Raw genomic sequence first — 23,864 nt, 5'->3', positions numbered from 1 at the left:
TGGAAGTGTTTTTTCACACTGTGTTGATTAGCACAGAGGATTTGAGTGTGTCTTGAGGACTACATGAGGTTTTTTTCCTCCTAACAAAATTACAGGAATCTATAATCTTTGAAGTAAAAAAAAAAATTTTCTGATGGTATGTGATGGGTGGCTGAATCTTTATTGACAAAATGCCTCTGGAGGGAGGTAAGCATGGGCAAAAAAAAAAATTCCTTTATCAGAAATGATTTAGAAGAAAACACATGAAAATTAAATCATGCTGGTTTGCAAGTCACAAGGGAAAGTCTATTTCATTTCTAATAGTTTTTGATAAGGAAGTTTGGCAAAATTATAGTTTCATAATTACTTTACTTTAAACTTTAGCTAAAGATGCTCAAGATAGCTTTTAGTTTTATTGAAACGTTAATTTTACACCTACAGAAGAATAAGCTTCCCAATACATTTCCCAAGATGTTAGATGAGAAAATGACACCATCTTTGCCCAGGACTGCATGATAGAAATGGCAATTTTATCCTTAATCTATTTTATGTGGTCTTGTGTCAGTTGTGATATTTCTTTTAATAATGATGCTTTTACACAAGCAATGGATTAGACTCTTTGTATTCTGGATTTGAGATAATGAAATATCACATTCTTTTTCACCAATGTATTTTCTCTCTTCTTGGTGTTTTGAGTTGTGTTCATTGCCTGCTTAATAACACATTGTGAGAGACTGATGAACCTTGGTAAAAGGAAGATGCAAACAGAGAAAGAAATCCCGTGAGGTTGAAGGTGGTGGGGACAGTATATGAAATGGTTTCTTCATTGTGGTTTTTTATTCTTGAGTGTCAGCAACCAAAAAAGTGCTATACACATGTTCGTGAGCCCAGTCATTGTACGGTGGTATTTCACTAAATGGAGGAAGTAAGTTGTCTGCCCCGGAGTTTATAATCCAGGCAGAAAATGATTGAGGGGTAAGCCTCTTATATCAGTTATCTAATACTGTAAGTACACTGTGTAATGAAATCCACAAAAAATTAGAGTAATACAACATTAAACATTTATTTAGTCCATGAATCTGAGAACTGGCTGGGCTGTCTCTCTGGTTTGGACTGGGCTTGCTCAAAATTGTAGGGCTTGCCTGGCTTTTTGGTGATCTAGCCTGGCTTTGGCTGGGGTGCCTGAATGACTTGACTCCTCTCTCACCCTCCAACAGGCTAGTCTGAGTATCAGACTAGTCTCAGGGCAGAGGAGACGTGCAGGAGAAAGGCAAGCCTATCACACAAGTGCTTTTCAGGCCTCTGCTCACGGCAGGTTTGCTAAGATCTCATTGGCCAAAACGGGTCACATGGGAGGGCACTATAACGTTGCAGGCGAAGAGCATGAACACAGGAAGGGTAAAGAATTTGGGCCTATTAATGCAATCAATCTACCCCACCCCTCTTTCTTCTGAAAGATTATTTGGGGGAACCGCACACTGGAATTATAGCAAAGTGATTAAAAAAACGTGGGCTGTAGATTCAGCAGACACAGATGTGAATCCCAACTCTACCAATACTCGTCCTGAAACCTTGGGCAAGTTACATAATACCACTGGACTGTGGTTTCCTTATCTGTAAAATGGGGAGAGTAACAGTATAATATATCATAGGGCTGTTGAGAAGATTCAATGAGATAATGTGTATAAAGAACAGTTAATTCTTAACATAGCATTTAAGAATTATATATATCAGGCACTATTTGAAGTGCTTCATATGTTTTAACTCATTTAATCCTCACAACAACTCTATATGATAGATAGTTGTTATTCCTAGTTTGTAGATAAAGAATATGAAGCCCAGAGATGTTACAGAATTTTCCAGTTAGTTACAGCTAGTAAGTGGCAGAGCCGAGGATCAGAGCCTAGGCGGTGTGGTTCCAGAGTCTGTAGGAGAACCATTATATGATGCTAATCTCAGCATAATGCCTGCTAGAAAATAAGCATACAATACCAGTAAACTAATTATTATTATTATAAAGTTATTGTTAACTTGTATCATTTGACTCATGCCATGTGGTTTAAAGTGACAGAGGACCATCCGTAAATCTGCCTTCCATCATGTAGAGTTGGGCTTTTCAAACACATTTCATCGTCCAGAAGGATTTAGGTTGACCCTTTGAGAAACTATGATACTGTTCGGAAGGCAAGGACACGTTAAGCTTTTTTTTTTTTTAATTTTTTTGTTTATTGCAGTAACATTGGTTTATAACATTGTAAAAATTTCAGGTGTACATCATTGTACTTCTATTTCTGCATAGATTACATCGTGTGCACCACCAAAATACTAATTACAACCCATCACCACACACATGTACCGAATTATCCCTTTCACCCTCCTCCCTCCGCCCTTCCCCTCTGGTAACCACCAATCCAATCTCTGTCCCTATGTGTTTGTTTACTGTTGTTATTATCTACTACTTAATGAAGGAAATCATACGGTATTTGACCTTCTCCCTCTGACTTATTTCACTTTGCATTATACCCTCAATGTCCATCCATGTTGTCACAAATGGCTGGATTTCATCGTTTCTTATGGCTGAGTAGTATTCCATTGTGTATATATACCACATCTTCTTTATCCATTTGTCCCTTGATGGGCACTTAGGTTGCTTCCAAGTCTTGGCTATTGTGAATAATGCTGCAATGAACACAGGGGTGCATGTATCTTTACCCACTGGTGTTTTCAAGTTCTTTGGATAAATACCCAACAGTGGAATAGCTGGATCATATGGTAGTTCTATCTTTGATTTTTTGAGGAATCTCCATACTGTTTTCCATAGTGGCTGCAGCAGTTTGCACTCCCACCAGCAGTGTATGAGAGTTCCCTTCTCTCCACATCCTCTCCAACACATGTTGTTTCCTGTCTTGTTAATTATAGCCATTCTGACGGGCGTGAGGTGATATCTCATTGTAGTTTTGATTTGCATTTCCCTGATAGTGATTTTGAACATCTTTTCATGTGTCTGTTGGCCATCTGTATATCTTCTTTGGAGAAATGTCTGTTCAGGTCTTTTGCCCATTTTTTAATTGGGTTGATAGTTTTTTTGTTGTTGAGATGCATGAGTTCTTTATATATTTTGGAGATTAAGCCCTTATCAGAAGTATGGTTTGCAAATAACTTCTCCCAATTGTTAGGTTGTCTTTTTGTTTTGTTGATGGTTTCCTTTGCTGTGCAGAAGCTTTTTAATTTGATGTAGTCCCATTTGTTTATTTTTTCTATTGTTTCTCTTGCCCGGTCAGACGTGGTGTTTGAAAAGATGTTGCTAAGACCGATGTTGAAGAGCATGCTGCCTATGTTTTCTTCTAAAAGTTTCAGTTTCAGGTCTTACATTCAAGTCTTTAATCCATTTGCAGTTAATTTTTTTTTTTAATTTTATTTATTTTTTTCCCCCAAAGCCCCAGTAGATAGTTGCATGTCACAGCTGCACATCCCTCTAGCTGCTGCATGTGGGACACGGCGTCAGCATGGCGGGAGAAGCGGTGCGTCGGTGCGCGCCCAGGATCCGAACCCGGGCTACCAGTAGCGGAGCGCGAGCACCTAACCGCTAAGCCACGGGGCCGGCCCTGCAGTTAATTTTTGTGTATGGTGTAAGGTAAGGGTCCACTTTCATTTTTTTGCATATGGCTATCCAGTTTACCCAACACCATTTGTTGAAGAGACTTTCTTTTTCCCATTGTATGTTCTTGGCTCCTTTGTCAAAGATTAGCTGTCCATAGATGTGTGGGTTTATTTCTGTTCTTCCAGATTGTCGAATTGGTTGGCACATAGCTTTTCATAGTGTTCTCTTATAATCTTTTGTATTTCTGAGGTGTCTGTTGTAACCTCTCCTCTTTCATTTCTGATTTTACTTATTTGTGCCTTCTCTCTTTTTTTCTTGGTGAGTCTAGCTAAAGATTTGTCAATTTTGTTGATCTTTTCAAAGAACCAGCTCTTGGTTTTATTAATTTTTTCTATTGTTTTTTGGTCTCTATTTCATTTATTTCTGCTCTGATTTTTATTATTTCCCTTCTTCTACTGATTTTGGGCTTGGTTTGTTCTTCTTTTTCCAGTTCCTTTAGGTGCATTGTTAGATTATTTGAGATTTTTCTTGTTTGTTGAGATAGGCCTGTATCGCTATAAACTTCCCTCTTAGAACCGCTTTTGCTGTATCCCATAAATTCTGGCATGTCGTATTTTCATTTTCATTTGTCTCCAGGTATTTTTTGATTTCTTCTTTGATTTCTTCATTAACCCAGTCGTTGTTGAGTAGCATTTTGTTTAATCTCCACGTATTTGTGGCTTTTCTGATTTTCTTCCTATAGTTGATTTCTAGTTTCATACCATTGTGGTCAGAAAAGATGCTTGGTATTATTTCAATCTTCTTAAATTTATGGAGACTTGTTTTGTGGCCTAATATGTGATCAATCCTGGAGAATGTTCCATGTGCATTTGAAAAGAAGGTGTATTCTTCGGTTTTTGGATGGAATGCTCTGTATATATCTACTAGGTCCATCTGTTCTAGTGTGTCGTTTAAGGCCAACGTTTCCTTATTGATCTTCTGTTTGGATGATCTATCCGTTGGTGTAAGTGGAGTGTTAAAGTCCCCTACTATTATTGTGTTACTGTCTATTTCTGTTTTTATGTCTGTTAATAATTGCTTTATATATTTAGGTGCACCTACATTGGGTGCGTAGATATTTACAAGTGTTATATCCTCTTGTTGGATTGTTCCCTTGATCATTATGTAATGACCTTCTTTGTCTCTTTTTACAGTTTTTGTTTTAAAGTCTATTTTGTCTGATATGAGTACTGCTACCCCAGCTTTCTTTTCATTGCCATTTGCATGGAGTATCTTTTTCCATCCCTTCATTTTCAGTTTGTGAGTGTCTTTAGGTCTGAAGTGTGTCTCTTGTATGCAGCATATATATGGGTCTTGTTTTTTTATCCAGTCAGCCACCCTATGCCTTTTAATTGGAGCATTTAGTCCATTGATGTTTAAAGTAGCTATTGATAAGTATGTACTTACTGACATTTTTTAACTTTTTTTTTTTTCTCAGTGTTTTAGTGGTCCTTCTCTGTTCCTTTCTTCTTCTATACAGAATTGATGGTCACTTTAGTTTGACCTCTGTCTGAAAGCTGTACTCTTTAACTCCCCTCCTCCCTCCTTTTATGTTTTTGATATCATATCTAACCTCTTTTTTGTGCATTTGTATCCATTACGTTCTAATCATGGAAATAGATAATTTTTCCTATTTGTGGTCTTCTCTTTTCCCCTTAAATCAGTCCCTTTAACATTTCTTGTAGCACTGGTTTCTTGGTGACAAACTCCTTTAATTTTTGCTTATCTGGGAAAATTTTGATCTCTCCTTCCATTTTGAATGATAACCTTGCTGGGTAGAGTATTCTTGGCTGTAAGTTTTTTCCTTTTAGCACTTTAAATATATCGTGCCATTCTCTTCTAGCCTGTAAGGTTTCTGCTGAGAAGTCAGCTGATAGCCTTATGGGGTTTCCTTTGTACGTAACTTGACATTCTCTTGCGGCTTTTAGGATTCTCTCTTTATCTTTAATTCTGGACATTTTGATTATGATGTGTCTTGGTGTGGGCCTCTTTGGGTTTATCTTGTTTGGGGCTCTCTGTGCTGCCTGTACCTGGATGTCTGTTTCCTTCCTTAGGTTAGGGAAGTTTTCATCTATTATTTCTTGAAATAGATTCTCTGCCCCCTTGTCTCGCTCTTCTCCTTCCGGGACACCTATAACACGGATGTTAGTGTGCTTGATGTTGTCCCAGAGGTCCCTTAGACTGTCCTCACTCTTTTTAATTCTTTTCTCTTTTACCTGTTCACCTTGGGTAATTTCTTCTAGTCTTTCTTCCAGCTCACTGATCCGTTCTTCTGTATCCTCTACTCTGCTTTTGAGTCCCTCTAATGAGTTTTTCATTTCCAGTATTGTATTCTTCATTTCTGATTGGTTCTTTTTTATATCTTCCATTTCTTTGTTGACATTCTCACTGAGTTCATCTATTCTTCTCCCCAGATCAGTGAGCATCCTTAACACTCTTAGTTTGAACTCTCTGTCAGGTAGGTTGCTCATTTCTGTTTCACTTAGCTCCTTTTCTGGGGTTTTGTCCTGTTCCCTTACTTGGAATGTATTCTTTTGCCTCCTCATTTTGCCTCTTTCGCTGTGCTTGTGTCTACGTATTAGGTAGGTCAGCTACGTCTCCTGCTCTTGGATAGGTGACCTTATGTAAGTGATGCCTTAGGAGGCTTCCAGTGTGCTTCCCTCAGTTCTCAATGTTCCAGGGGTGGCCCCTATGTGGGCTACGTGTGTCCTTCTGTTGTGGCCTGTTAGCTCTCCCTATAGGCGCCCAGGGAGGCTGAGTTATGCTCCTGGCCAGCTGTTGTAATGCTCAGCTGCTTGTAGTTGTTGTGGGCCCTTCAGTCTCTTTATCAGGTGTGGGGAGCCGCAGCACAGTTGGCTGCAAGTTCTAATACCACATTTGTGTTGCAGTATTTCTTTTAAGTGAGTAGGCCCCCAGCGTGGCAGGTTGTTAGGCTCAGGGCCTTACAATTGCTGTAAGCCTCTAGCCTATTAGGTCTCTTGTCAGCTCTCTGAGGATTGCAGCTGGGTGGGGCTGGCCTCAGGCACAGGAGCACCCAATTGCTTCAGACTTCGGAAGGTGGGGCAAACCTCCTATGTGGGTCTTTGAGAAGCACAAGTCTTCTGCAGCTGACAAGCCCTGCCGCCCACAGGTCCACACACACAGTCAACACAGTCCTGCCCCGTGTGAGCACCCCGACCTCCCCAAGCGGACCCAGTCTCTCCACGGCGGGAGCCCCACACACTCCGCCACTGCCCCACACTTTCCACCGGCTCCCTGTGCACCCCCTGCCCCGCTCAAGTCTGCTCAGTTGCCAGGCTGCAGAGAATCCAGTCACCAATCTATGCAGGCCCACACGTTGCCTGAGGGCTTGTTGTTGGGTGGGGCCAGTCTCTAGGGTGGGCTGCCTGCCCTGGCTGAGCTGGATTAAATCGGTGCTCTAGCGGGTGGGGCAGACCCTGGGCTAGCAGGCCTCAGGGAGAACTCCAATGGCGTCTGTGTCAGCACACTCACACCAGGCCACAACAATGGCCGCCGCCAATGTCCCATTCCCTGGAGAGGTCTCACCCCTCACCGAGATGCACTCAGGGCCTATTAGGTGAGTATCTTGTCACCAAAGCACTGTGCACCTTTCTTTGTGGTGATTTTAGGATGCTTTCTGAAACGGGTGAGTTTGCGCGCGGGCCCTTTAAGAGCCAGTTTTAGTTTCTTTGTGAACCGGGTTTTCTGGGGGTGCTCCCCAATGTTTTAGTAGCAGGCAAAGTCAGATATTATGCCGCTGGTCTCGATTGTGCTGGGTCCACAAAATGCCCACAGCGGGGGCGCTCCCCGGCTCAGGGCCCCGCGCCTCCAGGGAGGCTGCGTACCTGTGAGCTGCTCCCGGCGGCCGTGCCGCTGGCGGCTTGTGAAGGCGGCGTTTTTCCTCTCCAGAAGGGAGTCTCTGCCTCTTCCACCTCAGTTAGGATTGTCCGTTGTTGCAGGAGTTCCTCTTATCCAGTTTTCAGTTCTGTCTCAGGGGTAATTTTTCCACGAGTAGTTGTAAATTGGCTGTGTCCACGGGAGGAGGTGAGTTCAGAGTCTGCCTACGCCGCCATCTTGACCACGTTAAGCTTTTTAAAGTGGTGCATCTGCATGACAAGAATGAATCTTAATAAATGTTATTGGCAGTTTTCTACAAAGTTGGAAGAGTGACTGCCATTGATGAAGACCACCCACCAAACTGTGTGACGTACAAAATGACCACTGGAGACATGCAGGTTATACAAATATTCTGGATTCACCCTCTCTCTGGAATGACTGAACTCACACACAGCCAGACTACGAGATCATGAAGTAATATAACCTCACTGTGGAAGCTGCAGACTGTGACAGATTTTATCCTCGCATGGCAATGACCACGGTAAGTAGAGAGCCTCGGGTTTTGATATAATAGAGATGATCTATTAGGTTCTAATTTATTACAATCAAAATGGTCAAACAATAACAACAAGAAATGGTCAAACGATAACAACAATTCTCATGAGATTAAAAAGATTATAATAATTGCAAATATGCATCTAGCACTTATCAAGATAAGTGCTAGCACTTATATGTTGTGCTAGCACGTTTTATATGTTGATGTAGTTACTCTTCACCTTAACTCTTCATAGTAGGCAATATTATCATTATTTCTACTCTACAGATGAGGAAACTGAGGCACAGAGTTTAGGACACTTACCTGAAGTTACTCAAAGTTTATAGAACCGGACTCAAACCTAATCTGCCTCATTGAAAGGTGATGAGGGTGCTTAACAAAGGTTCATTCTTTTGGAATCACAGTAGGGGAAAGTGTGGACCTCTAAATTATTTTAGCAACATCAAAGGACTCTTGAAAGACATTGAGAGTGAATACCGCTATATTGAGATGTGGTGTGTGTTATTAATGATTATAAGGGTTTGTCATTAGAAGAGACAGAAGTAGGACTGAGGAATTTTTTTTGTTTTTCTTTCAAGTGGGAAGATTTTAATTAATTAATTAATTTATTTATTTATTGATGTTTTAATAGTTTTTAACATTGTGAAATTTTGGGTTGTACATTTTTGTTTGTCCATCACCATATATATGTCTCCCTTCACCCCTTGTGCCCACCCACCACCCCCATTGCCCCTGGTAATCACAATACAGTTTTCTCTAGGACTGAGGAATTTTAAGGTCCCCATCTGGCTTGCTGCTTATGTGGTGATTAGGTTTCCTGTCTGTGTCATTGTGAGGAAAATATCAGGCCCATTCACATCAACAGTTAGAATGACTTTCATAGGGACTGAACTACAGTCATGTGGACAGGATTATGGGGCTTGGTTGTCTCAGGAAGATACCTGAGACATACACCTAGATCTTTACACCTAGGTACCTGTGGCAGTTGTTCCTGTAGACATTTATGAACTTCTAAAATGGTATAGGATGACACCATTTGCAATTGTAGTTCGCTTATTACAAATGAGAAGAGGAGAAAGCAGATAATAAAAAAACAACTTCAAGTGACTATGTTCTTATAAAAAGAATTATGTTTTTCCCAAAGATAAAGCAGGAACTTGTTCATTCCCTCTTTCTCTTAACAAATATTTATTGAGTGTTTACTCAGCACAGCACCCTGGGATACAAAGAAGTATAAGACACCATATATGCCTTCAGGGAGCTTAAAAATTTTCACATGTGAAAAGTTCAACAGTATATAGCAAGTAAATTGATGATACAGATGAATGTGACTTTCAAGTTCAGAAAAGGGAGATAGTTCTTTAGACTCCAAAGTTTAGGAATGCATCATCAACTGTTGTCATCACCATCATCATCATCATCCATCCTTTATTGAGAACCTAATGAGGGCCAAGTACTATGGCTTCTCATTTAGTCTTCAGTTCCATCCCATGAGGTCATTACTGATACTCCTTTTTACAGGTGGGAGAATTTGATTTCAAAGGCTTAGAAGTTAAGCAATTTATCCAAGTTTACCCAGCTAGAAAGAGATAGAAGGATTAACTCTGGGCATTTAATCACTATCATGCACCCTAAATTCTCTCTCTAATCTATCAGCAAATCCTGTTGTCTCCACTTGCAAAATATATCCTGAATGCTTCCACTTCTCACCCAATCACAGATAACACCCTGGGTGTGCCACTGTCATCCCTTGCCTGATCTAGTGCAGCAGCCTCCTAAGTAGCCACTCGGGCACTTTACAATGTACTCTTCACGCAGTAGTTAGAGTGATCCTTTAAAAAGATAGGTCACCCTCTTCCTCAAAGCTCTCCAATGGCTTCCCACTAAGCAGCACAAATTCCTATGTCATTTCTAAGGTCTGCAGTCACCTGTATGATCTGAACTCTGGCTACCTCTTCGTCTTCAGCTCCTAGATCTCTGCTTCTTTCTTCAGTCCAGCCACATGAACTTCTTGCTGTTTCTTCAACATACCAAGGACGTTTGCACCTCAGAACCTTTGCTCAAGTCTGTAATGCTTGTCCTCCAGATAGCCACATGACTTACATTCTCTCTTTAATCAGGTTTCTGCCCAAAGGAAACCTGCTCACCAAGGTCTGTTTTTCTGTTGTGTGTGATGGTGGAATTTTGAAGCAACTCATGAGTTCATCATTAGGAGAATAAATGAGTAAAAAATGGTAGATGCCTGCTATGAAATACTAAGAATCAAGAAGAAATAGAAAACTAGTTTTACAAACAACATGGAAAGAGCAAGAAAATATGGTGCTGTGTGAGAAAAGTAGGAAACAGGAAAGAACTACAGCACAATATCATTTATGGAAATCACCATCATATGATCAAACACTACATGTTCTGTGAGGATACATACTTGCTTAAGGACATGCATCAAATATAGGGGAGGAGGAAGGAAATAGGAGAGTAAGTCAAAAAAGAAAGTACTTCTCTGAACATTCTGTTAGAACATTTCCATGAGTTATTCTCTATCTCCTTAACCTGCAGAGCACTAATTGTATATGATGTTGCCTAACATATTTATTTATTGATTTGTTTATTGCTTTGCCTCCTTCATTAGAATGTAAATTTCAGTAGGGCAGGGAGCTTGTTTGGTTTACCAGTGTATGTTCTGTGTCTAGATCAGGGTTTAGCACATAGTAGCTGTTAAATAAATATTCGTTGACTGGATGAATTTATCCTCTGCACAATCCTAGGAAGGGAGGGATTGAGATCTTTTTACAGATGAGGAAAGCAGCATTGAGTCACTTGTACCAAATAAAGGATCTGGCAAGTGGAAGGCCCATGATTTTAATAAAGATTTCTGGTTCCAAATCCTGTACTGTTTCCGTCATATCACAGTGATCTCCCTAAAATCACATGAAAACACCACATATTAAATAGAACACGTAGCTATATTCAATTTATAGAAGTTAGCATTAAAGAATGAATTATTCCCCAAGAATTTAGCTGTGTTGTTAAAACATTACAGAAAACATTTTTAAAAGATAATACTTGCAAATAAGAGCACACCAGGGATTCTCCTGCGAATGTTATTGAGGAAGTCATTATTCATCTAAGAGGTGAGCACATAACCTTTCTAGACTAACTGGCATTTGATCATTGACATTTTAAAATCCTTGATATTTTGATCTTTTCCCATGTAAATCACAGTTTCCTGGTTTATGATATTTTAATTAAGAAAGGGTTGATAACAGCCCCTAATTAAGGTCAGAGCAGACTTTGAAGTAACCATATTGTTACCAAAAAATATATTATGCTTGAGAGAATGTTGCAGAGGAGCCTCTAAGTTACAAAAGAGGAGGCAAACTCAGGAAGTGTTTGCCATTAAGCATAGATGTTTAAACGGTTTAAGGGATTACAATTTTTAGAGGTGTCATTCTTCAGCTTTTTTTCCCTTATCATTTAAGTAATCTGTGAGCTTTCCACAGGTTCTTCTAATGAGCCCGAAGCTCTCCCTAATGGCCACCCCGAATGTCACAGTTGACCCAGGAATAATAAGCCAACTGACTAGTTGATTGACAGACAGAACCAAAATCTGCAGGAACATTTCTTCAAACTCAAAATTCCAGACTTTTTATTTAATAATTCTAAATGATCTGTCTCTACCCAGATGCTTATTTCTGATTTTGTGTATAAATAGTCACATGACGTATGTGATGTTCCTTCTTCCCTCATTGCTGACAGGTCAATGTTGACATGAGATGAGAATGATGAAGCACCTGTCTGCACACAACTCTCTATAGAAGGCAGTCATTTTTGACAATGTTGTTACTGGGACAAGCGTCAATGGCTTCAAACTAAACTACCATGACAGAGATTCACAAGATTTTGAAATGAGTTGTGAGATGGCTTCTGGTAGATAATTTTATTATTTCTTTTAATCATGAGCATGTGTCAAAATGCCATTAGTTAAAGCCTCTTTGACATGATATAACTGTAGAAATAACTATGTTTGTAAAGGTTAGGCCATTTCATATCTACAGCATTAAGTTTCCTCAAGGAACACTTTTCACTTCCAAATGTCCAATCTAATTCCTCCTATGGTGAAATGATCAGTGATTTCAATGATACTTGACAATGAAGAAACTTTGGACCTACGTAGGAAACACTGAAGGTTAAGTTCCAAGGAGCTAAGTCTGCTGTCCGTGGTACTAGCTGAAAACAGCAGCCACCTTTCCATGTGACGCTAATACAGATTCACTAGGATGGATGTTTTCAATTGTATTATTGTTGGATTTAAACATCCTTATCAGCTTTAGTGATCCTCTTGTGACATATGGAAGAAATTTGTTGGATACCAAATAGGTACACAGTAGTGTCTAAGACAGATATGGATCTTATATCCATGGAACTCATTGTTCATTAAACTAGTAGTAACATCAACAATTGCAAGATTATAAAATATGATGAGTCCTATAAAGGAAAACTGCTTGGTATCATGAGACAGTATAACAAAGAGAAGTATTTAAAGTATGGAGGTCAGAACTTCTGTTGTGTTTCTGAAAGAATGAGAGCATGGACATCAGTAAACACATTGCCAATTAATTATAAACACTGGTTCCATGTCTACTTCTCTTGCTGGATGATAAGCTTCATCAAGGTGGGGACTATGTGCATCTTGTTTACAACAGTGTCTCCAGGGCCACTGAGACTTGACTTGAAACTTAGCGGTGGCTCAATAGATATTTGTAGTCTGACTGGCCCGTTTGATATTGGTCTAGACTAAGCTGAAAGTAGGAACAAAATTGCTCTGAGTGGGAGATTAAGGAAGGGGAAGCAACTAGGCAGAATAATTTGATAATAATGTAAGTCTTGTTGACCACATATGGGGATCAGACCCATGACCTTAAACTTTAAAACAACTTTTTCTAACCAACTTAATTTATTGTTTACTTGATTTCAGTTTCATTATAAGCCTTGTATAGATATGGGAATTCAGAGTACAATAAAAATTTTATTTATTTACACCTACTATGCTTCAAAAGCAATGTAAGGTAGCTTGAGAAAACTTTTTAACATATCTTAAAATAATTTTAATTTCTGAATTATGCCTTTTAAAGTAAATGAGAGCAATCATTTTGGATTTGACCCAACTCAAGTTTCATATACTCCAAAATTAATTGTGAAGAATCCTTTTAACTTTGAATCTGGAGCTGAACTGAAGTGGCAGTACCATCTTGTGGTGCACATAATTGATGACAACCTGAAATATGGCAAAGCCACCAAGCCCAGGACAGGCACCGCTATTATAGATATTTATGTGATAAGGGCCAATATGCCACCTCCTCCAACCACCAGTTCTGAAGTAAAGAGTTATGGAATTTAATTTGGGGGTGTGTGTGGGGAAAATATTCTATTGTAAATTCAAGATTCATCTAGAAAGGCTAAAAAGCTAGTCAGGGCAGCACCTTCACCCATATGCCTTCCACTTGTGTACTACCACACCCAGCCGCCAGGCCACATTTTAGAGTGTACATCTGTGAGTATGAACTGCGTGGGTAAGAGAGAATTTGTATAGTTGCCGGTGGAGCATAGAGGATCCCCAAGCAGCTGTTTATGTCTGAAAGTTCTGAAAGTCTGCTCGCCAGAAGGGCCTACTAATCAGTGAAGTCTATCAATTAAAAATCTCTACAAATGGGTGCTTTTAATCATTATTCTCTAGTAGTTATGCTATGCATAGTAATGGGCGCCTCCTATGTGCCAGGCACTGTACTACATGGCTTATATTCATCATTTCATCTAATCTTTGATCTAATCCAGTGAAGTTTAGCAGACCTTTTAGTATTTTGTTATTTCAAAAACAAATTTGCAAAGCCTCTGCAGAACTTCAGAATGGCTTCTGAGTTACCCAAGGATAAAGTCTGTTTGGTAGACTTTATGGTTAGTGTATTTTACTATATTCTATCCTTTGAAATAGAGGCTTTTTTTTTTTTTATGCAACACAGATGATATATCTTTCCACCAGAATATTTGATTTTCAAGAACACACTGTTCTTTCGAGCTGCACAAAACGGTTTATCCTGTTTTGGCATACAGAGGCATACAAGCCAAAAAGAACCTCAGGTACCATCTAGTTCAACTCCTTGATTTTACAGATGAGAAAACTGAGGGCAATGAGGCGAAATAGTTTTGTTCAAGTTTTCAGAGCAGACATGCATTCAATCTTCAGATTCTTAATTTGATGTCTTCTCTAGGCTCAGGTGTTCCTCAGCATCACCTATGGTGTTTAAAAAAGCTATATACCTGAGTCAACACCCCACCGTCTGCGTAGGACCGTGGCTCCATACTGAGGCTACTATGTATAAACAGATGCTCTCTGAAAATGTAAACTGATGCTCTGTTTGCTTTGAAATAATATTTCCTGGCAAAGAAAAGTTCTGACCTTTGTGTACACAGCTATCAACACATACAAGTCCAGTGACTAGTACCTTCCTTTCACTTCACTCTGATGCCTGTTTTCTTTGCTGGGTTGGTTTCCTGCTTTGGAGATAGGGAAACCCTAGGGAACGCTGTCAGAAAGTGGCCAAGGAAGTCTCCAAGTCCAAACCCATGTGTGTGATTTTTCTTCCTAAGCTTCTGATATAAAGAGTTGAAATCAGTTGGGCTTTGGTGATCTTACTCTGACGGCTTCTGCCTAAGTTTGCCTTTGAGAGGCAGAGAGGAAAGTACTTGGGATACAAGACTTGGTCACTGTCACCATTGCTCCAAACCTGCTGTATCTCAGAAACAGTTGGGGAGCTTTCTTTACAAAACAGCAACAACATATTCTTGGGTTCTACCTTAGAACATCTGAAACAGATTTCCCATGAGAATATATTTTAAACAAATCAGTCTGTGAGCAGACAAGCCAAACAACTCCCCATGTTATTTGGATGCAAGCAGTTTCATGGGCATGTGTCTGACAACCCCCAGGAAGCAGCCTAGAAACAGGTGATAAATTCAGGTACCCTCCCTGTACTTGTTTTGAATCTCTGTGAAGCTGGGCAGAGAGGCCAGAGAAATGGATAGAAAATGCAGCTGTCTTCATCACCATCCAAAAATAATTCTTCAGAGTACAGACTATCATGGCTTCAAAAATAGAGTTGGCAGCCATAAAAAAAGACAAAATCGTCCCATTTGCGACAACATGGATGGACCTGGAGGGTATTATGTTAAGCGAAATAAGCCAGAAAGAGAAAGACAGACAGTGCATGATTTCACTCATATGTGGAAGATAAACCAACACATGGACAGATAGAACTGTTTGGTGGTTACCAGGGGCTAGGGGGGTGGGGGGAGGGCACGAGGGGTGGAGGGATGCACTTATATGGTGACTGACAAACAATAATGTACAACAAAAATTTCACAATAAAATAAAAGAAAAAAGAAAAAGAAAAGAATTATACACGATGACAAAGTGGGATTTATTCCAGGCATGCAAGGCTGGTTCAACATTTGAAAATCAATTAGGGTAATCCATCTCATTAACAAGCTGAAGAAGAAAAATTATATCATTATATCAATAGAAGCAAAAAAGTCATTTGACAAAAAAGCAACATCCATTCATGATAAAAATTCTCAGCAAACTAGGAATGAAGTGTCGCTTCCTCAACTTGATAAAAACATCTACAACAAACCCACAGCCAACATCATACTTAATAGTGAGAAACCAGATGCTTTCACCCTAAGATTGGGAGCGAGGCAAGGTGTCCCCTTCTCACCACTAGTACTCAACATCCTGCTGGAAATCCTAGCTAATGCAACAAGACAAGAGGAGGCATACAGGAACTCTGTACTTTCTGCACAATTTTTTTCTGTAAACCTAAACCTTCACTAAAAAATAGTCTATTAATAAAAAATTTTTTAAATGGAAAAAAAATAGAGTTGGATAAGAATTTTTATTAACTAAGTAGAGTTTACTTATGATTCAGTAAGAGGAGTGGTGATGGCAATGAGAACAGTCCATTATTCCCCACACAGCATTTTTTAAAAAATTGGGAGTGGGAGAGATATGATAATAGTCATGTTCTGCCATAAAAACAAAACTCTTTTTTGCCATGTGTTAGCATAATGAAGCTGATATTTTGCCAAATTTTCTTTTCATATGGAAGAATGAAGTATATTGCAGGTAAGATACAGATTGCTAATTGTCACATGATTATCATGAATTGCGTGATTTTAAAAAACACTCATCAGGGCTGGCCCCATGTCTTAGCAGTTAAATGTGCATGTGCTCCGCTACTGGTGGCCTGGGTTCGGATCCCGGGTGCGCACTGACGCACCGCTTCTCTGGCCATGCTGAGGCTGCGTCCCACATACAGCAACTAGAAGGATGTGCAACTATGACATACAACTATCCACTGGGACTTTGGGGGAAAAAAAAAACACTCATCATATACCTGCCTTTTATTTATTTTTTGAACAGGAGATAGAAATCAAAAGGAAAAGACAGTCATTTAAAACAGAAATAAAAAACTAGAAGTATTAACAGTAAGTACATTTTTGTGATTTACAAAATCTACAGAAGGAGATTTTGTCTACAGAAGGAGAAAGAGGACTATATTTTCCGATAATTGTTGCTCAATGAAAAGTTCTTCCATATAAACATGGCAGTTCTACTCAGGCATCATAGAAAGAAAATAAAATAATTTCAATTTCTCTGCTCCTGTTGAATTTCTGTGCATTACAAAACTGGAATTTGAGATCCAGTCTTGGAATTTGGCTTAGGTCAAAATTTGCCTCAAATATTATGTGTGCATTCAGCAAAAACAATCCTAGACAAATGGAAATCTAGCATTATCCACCATAATTAAAAATAAAATCTAGATCTGAAAATAGATTATATATGTGATAGAGCTGAATAAGTTCTTCAGCCCTGGAGTTTCTTAGGAAATAGTGAAATCTACACCTTGGAGTATGTAAATCATTTTGAAATTGGCTGAGGCTCATTCATTAAATGGTCCATGTGAGCCACTGTACAAGGGTAAGGCTGGTTCCAGGAAATATAAATGTGGAGTGGAACAAGAAATGGCATTTTTAGCCTTCATTTCTCCTTTTTTTCTCTCTACTTTCTTCCCCGTTTACCACGGACATTCCTATCTGAGTCCTGGCTGACCACGACATTGTTTCATGAGCTGTTTCTCTTTCAGTGCTCCCTTCCTCTGCCTCTTCCTTTAGGAAAATGATGCCAGCCAATCTCTTATATTAGTTTACTAGGGCTGCCATAACAAAATCCCAGAGACTGGGTGGCTTAAACAACAGAAATGTATTGTCTCACAGTCCTGGAGGCTAGAAGTCCAAGATGAAGGTTTTGGCAGATTTAGTATCTTTTGAGGTGTCTCTCCTTGGCTTGCAGATGGCTGCCTTCTCCCTGTGTCCTCAGTCGGTTGTCCCTCGTCTGTCCCTCATCTGTGTTGTCTGCATCTTAATCTCCTGCTTTTATAACAACACCAGTCATATTGGATTAAGGCCCACCCATATGACCTCATTTTATCTTAATCACCTCTTTAAAGGCTCTATTTCCAAATACAATCACATTCTGAGGTACTGGGGGTTAGGACTTCAACATATAAATTTTGGAGGGATACAGTTCAGGCAATAACACCTCCCATCCAAGGTAAGAGACTTAGCATCAATAAAAAGATTTGAGTTAAGGGAGGGCATGGCAGGCAGACTGATGTGGGGTATGGGGCTGGGAGAAGATGTGAGCAGCAGGAAGTTTTTGGATCCTAGGCTGTGGCCCTCTAGACTAGAGAGATGAGGTAATTTATAAGAAGTCGTCTGCTCAAAGTACTCAACACAGGTCAAAACTGATTTTTTTTTATATGAGGAAGATTAGCCCTGAGCTAACATCTGTTGTCAATCCCCTCTTTTTGCTGAGGAAGACTGGCCCTGGGCTAATATCCGTGCCCATCTTCCTCTACTTTATATGGGACGCTGCCACAGCATGGCTTGATAAGCAGTGCGTAGGTCCATGCACAGGATCCTAAACTGCGAACCCCAGGCCGCTGAAGGGAGCATGCGAACTTAACAACTACACCACCAGACTGGCCCCTCAAAACTAATTTATCAAGCCAACTTTATTGCTAACATTTTGCGCTTTTTAAAAGGAAACCATTGTGTATGAGACTGTGTTTGATGGAGAAGCCATTGATCCAGGTATGGCACTTAAATACCTTTTGAGTTAAGCCTGTTTTGCCTATTTGGATGTTAAACCATGTGAATGAACTTATTACGCTTTGCAATGAGACTCTGTTTGCTTTGGCAAACATTCAAGGGCCAGGCAGGTAAAATAAATGACTGACAGGGGCCATATGAGACCAAGTTCAATCATCAATGGCAACTGATGCTTGGGGGACATGGCTGTTACTACTGAGCTCCTTCAAGTTACTGCCACATTGGTCATAGGCCTGGAGTTGCCAGAATTCTGATGCTTCAAAAGAAGCTGGAAATCCAAATTGTTACATAAAATCTGCCCATTTGTTTTTTAACTCCCCAAAGTCCCAGTGCACGGTTGCATATCCTGATTGTAAGTCCTTCTAGTTCTTTTATGTGAGCCACCACCACAGCGTGGCAACTGACAGACAGGTAGTGTGGTTCCACCACCGGGAAACAAACCTGGGCTGCCGAAGCAGTGAGAGTGCCAAACTTTAACCACTAGGCCGTCAGGGCTGGCTCAAAATTAGCCCATTTTTAAATGTAGGTAACCAATTCAATTAAAACACACTGCATTGTGCAGGCCAAATAAAGCGTATTTTTTTCACCTCTGCTTATATATTGTGTAACAAACTACCCCAAGACTTACTGGCTTAGATCGACAACCATTTTATTATATCTCACAATTTTGTGCAGGTGTCACCTAGGCAATTCTTTGGCTTTATGTGATATCAAAAGGGACTTCAATGGTATTTCACTGGCAGCTGATCTGGTCTGGTGAGTCCAAAGTGGCTTCACTTACACGCCTGACAGCTTGGCGGGGACAGTTTCAGGGTTGGGCTCAGGTGGCTGCCACCTTTTCTTCATGTGATCTCAGGGCCTCTTCATGTGGCCTCGCTAGCAGTGTAAGTTGGATAGCTTATATGTCAGTTTAGACCTCTTAGAAAGAGTTCCAAGAGATAGGAAGGTGAAGTTGCCAGTTTCTTGAGGCCTGGGCCACATTCTATTGGTTAAAGCAGTCCGACTCTATTGCGATTCAGAGACAGAAGCATAAACCCCACCTGTCAAGGGATGAGGGTCAAAGAATTTGTGACCATCTTTAATCAGCCACAACATCTATAGGCCAGATAGGTCAGGGATTTGCAATTCCTGTTCTAAAGATTTCTCTCTCATGAACCTTGAAATTGCATAGCTGATCACACCTCCATTTTATAAAACATTTCAGAAGTTTTTCTTTTTCCATGCATTTCTTCCTTAAAGGAAGGGGCAGGAATAGGAAGTCCTCAGAGGTATTGGTAAGCCCTGGGTGTGGAATCAGAAGGCTTGGGTTTGAGTATCGACACGACCACTAACTCTCCATGTGAACTTGGACAAAGTACCTAACTTCCTTGTCTCCCTTTTCCCAGCCGAAAAATGGACATAACAGTGTGGGCTTTGTCTGTTTCATGGGGTGATTGTGAAGTTTAAACATGAAGGCAATGAATGCAAAAATCATTTTGTAAAGTGTCATTCACATGCGGTATTAGTCGCAAAAGACTCAGCGCTATAACAGCTTGTGACACTTTACAGCAAGTTAAATTCTGACAGTTCTAGATGTCTTGACATGAGATTACTGATGCTTTATTACTGACTGCCAAGCTCTTCATAAAGAAATATTACTACTAAATTAAAAATGTACTACTTATATCCTAATCTGATCTATGTTAAATAACTGGGCTTCTACGACTGCCAATTTCCGAGAATTCTTTAAAAGCATATGTGAACATTTATTGAGTGCTTACCAACACCAGATATGCCTTGTCTCATTTAATCCTCACAACAACCCTATAGTGGAAATGGCGTTATTGTCCCCATTTTATGGACTTTGAAACAAAGGCTCAGAGAGGTTATGGAATGTGTATACGGTCACATGGCTTTCTTTCCTTTCAAAGAAAAGGAGGAAAAGAGTGGGTAGAACACTTTAGAACAGAGACTGAATCTTAATAGTGGTAGAACAGAGGCAGACAAGGAGGAGGGACGTAGGTACTTGGCCGCGAGAGCAGTGAGAAGACTGATGTGTGCCCACGATGGGTGGAGTGTCTTGTACCAGACTTCTTGGTGGAAGAATGGCAAAGTGGCCTGCCATACACCTCCAGGCTCTTCTGGTTCTTTTTCTACTTAAATATTATTATTGAAAATAATAAAAATTACCATATGCCATTTCTTGTTTCCTTCTAAAACTTTTTAAAAATATTTATTTAATAAACACCTATTTAGCATTTACAATGTACCAGGCTTGTTATAAGCGCTTTCTATTAACCTTAAATATACATAACATAAAATTTACCATTTTAACTATTTTTAATTGTACAGATCTGTGGCCTTAAGGATATTCACATTGTTGTTCAACCATCACCACCATCCATCACCAGAACTTTCTCATCTTCCCCAAGTGAAACTCTGTACTCATTAAACAATAACTCCCCATTTCCTCCTTCCCCCGCCCCCGGCAACCACCATTCTATTTTCTGTCTCTATGAATTTGACTACTCTAAGTACTTCCTATAAGTGGAATCATACAATATTTGTCCTTTTGTGACTGCTTTGTTTTATTTAGCATAAAGTCTTCAAGGTTCATCCAGGTTGTAGCATATGTCAGAATTTCCTTCCTTTTAAAGGCTGGATATAATCCATTGTATGTACATACCACATTTTGTTTATTCATTCATCTAGCAATAGACACATGGATTGCTTCCATCTTTTGTTGACTATTAATGCCACAATGTAACTTATTTAATTTTAACATTATTCCTTGTATACTGAAAGACTTTATATATAACTATGCAGTTGCAGACTTAGTATAAGATGTTATTAGAGCATTTCTAACATCAAATCATAGCAAATACTTGTTGAATTCTTAGTATGGTCAAAATGCTTTTACATGAATTGTTCATTCTCATAACTATTTAGGAAGTAATGACTATTATTATTATCCTCCATTTACAAATGAGAAAACCAACGCACAGAGAGACAAGGTAACTTCCCCAGAATCATAGTTTAGTGAGAGGAAGGAGTCAGGATTAAAAGCCAGTTAGCCTGCCACAGGAACCCTCACTTTGATATTAGTCATGACCTCTCCTGCCAACGGCCTGGTAAAAACCAGTGCATTAACAAACACTGGGCCCTAGATTGTTCCATTCTACAAAACAAAACAAAACAAGTGTACATGGTCCAATAAAGACAACGAGCTATAGCAATGACTTTTTTGCTCATTCACTGTTTGACTGATACTCATGACCTTTGGTCTTCTCAATACTGAGGACATAGTTACTGTGTGTTTAGACTGATGCATTTGGCTTATTTTGAACCAGGATGTTTGTTTGATGTGTGACTCAGCAGTTAGTTTTCTGGTTCCAACATGCACTATTGAGGGATGGTATAGCTTTTTTTGATAGAGGGATGGGTTGTCAGGGAAGTGTCTTGTCTACCCCAGGACAGTGGCCTAGCAGAAGAATCACCTTTCAATTAATGGATTTTTGAGACCTGACTCAGCACATTGAAGTGTCACATGGTACTTAAAGAAGAGAAATATTTTAAAATAAAAATAAGTTTAGCTGTATGTATTGTGACATACCATCATTTATCAAATGTTCTGTGGAACCCAGAATGTGACACATAAGGCACTGTTTTATTCATGGAGCCTAATCAAAATAAAAGAAGACATGGCCTCCTACCCTGGGTGGTTCGTAAATACTAAGAGATTTATACTGTAGCCAGAGTCTCTGGGTTCAAATCTAGGTCTGCCACTTACAAAATGGTGTGGCATTAATAAGTTAACTTAACATATCTGTGTTCCAGTTTCTTTATCTCTAAGTGTGGCTTACAATATGTATGTATGTATCTCACAAGGATATTGAGTGGATTAAATGAATTAATGTATGAAAAGAGAGTCTGGCATATAGTACATACTATTGGAGTCAGCTATTATTATTGTTGTTATTTTTTCATTTATTAATTATATCTTAGTCATATAAGAAACAACTTGTTGTCTTCCTATTATATCAGGCCCTATTTACTCTGTTTCTTCTCTCTTGTATTTTATTCTTATTTCATTATTGTTTCTGTGAAGAATTGGCTGATTAAACTCAGAGACTGTGCAAGATAGGTCACTTTAGGGACAATTGAAAAAATAGTTTGACGTGTTTTTTTTTTTAACTTTTGATTTTAAAATAATTACAGACTCACAAGAATTTGCAAAAAATAGTACAGAGAGGTACTGTGTACCCATCACCCAGCTTCCTCAAAAGGTAACATCTTTCATAACCATAGCACCAAAACCAGGAAATTGACATTAGTACATTAATACAATTAACTAGACTACAGACTTTACTCAGATTTGACCAGTTTTTGCACACACTTATTTTTGTTTTTGAGGTATAATTGACATACGACAGTATTGCATTTCTTTTTTAATGTCTGTGTGTATAGTTCTATGATGTTTAATCACTTTTATAGATTCATAGAACCCCTACCATGGTCAAGATAAAGGATGCTCCTTCACCACAAATGACCCCTCTTGTGCTAAAGGGGCAATTTTTAATGCATGTGAAATCACATGCTGCTTCAAATTTTGTTTCTAGTTCTCCTTTGGTAACAGACCAAGACTTGAGAAGACAAGTAACCCGTCACCATACCAGCTAGATAGCAAATGCTCAATAAACACTTTGGGGGATGAATAAATGCTCTGCGAGTCCATTGTCATTGACTTTCTCTAGGTTTTGTGTTCTCCTCCCCAGGAATGTGTATGAATATAACAGCAAAATAGGTGCAAGAAAGTGGAAGAAGCCCCCTAGGCACAAGGAGGAGTCCTTGGCAAGCATATCCTCCCTCCCAGAGGCCACCATTCTGAGGAGTCTACATCCTTAAAAATTCCTATGCAAGGATAGCATTTTCCTGTGTCTCCAAAGGATGCTTTTTTGCGTATGTCACTGACATGGGCAGTTTTTCCTTGGCTATCTAAAATTAAATTGTAGATGCAGATGTGAGTCCCCCTGCTTTGTGTTTATAGCTCTCTGTAATCTTCCAGTTCAGGTGGTCTGGGTGAGGGCAGCAGGAGTGGTGAACCTTGAGTCTCTGAACATGTTTTGCTGAAACTAGAGACTAAATTGACATATGTTCATTGTTTAACTTTGTTGGTGGAACGTACGCTTGTTAAGATTAGAGACTTTGTTTTGCTCACTGCTATAACCCCAGCACATGCTTGGCTCATAGTTGGGCCCCCATACATATTTGGTGAATAAATGAATTTGAATGTATGAATTTAGATCTCTTGCCTTTAATTCAAATTGCTTATTACTCCCACGGAACAGAAATGGGAATTATGTTTAGAAATGAACTTTTTTGGTTACTGGCAGTCACAAAAAATGCAGGATCTTTTTTTCCAGCATTTTTGAAAAGCACAATTGATCTTGCTTTTGATTTTCTTTTTATAGCACTATGGAAAACGACCACCTGAAAACTTTACTTATTAATGACTTGCCAAGGAAATGTCAGAATCGAGTCTTTTGAGAGCTATGTGCTTAGACAAATAAGTTTTAAAACACAGATGAGTTCTCTGATGCTCTCCCTTTAGGTGTCAGAAGACACGTTATGGCAAAAGACCAGTAG

The 23,864-nt window shown here is 39.4% G+C and overlaps 1 pseudogene; it reads left to right on the top strand.

Annotated features, from left to right (window-relative positions):
* LOC147917064 (cadherin-related family member 3-like) overlaps nt 1-23,244 on the top strand; it is a 63,305-nt pseudogene extending 40,061 nt beyond the window's left edge.
* Nucleotides 23,245-23,864: the final 620 nt, after the last annotated feature.

This window comes from Ceratotherium simum, chromosome 5 (assembly GCF_057802395.1).
Source record: "Ceratotherium simum simum isolate JZ-2026a chromosome 5, ASM5780239v1, whole genome shotgun sequence".
NCBI lineage: Eukaryota > Metazoa > Chordata > Mammalia > Perissodactyla > Rhinocerotidae > Ceratotherium > Ceratotherium simum.
This window is presented reverse-complemented; position numbering and strand designations above follow the sequence as displayed.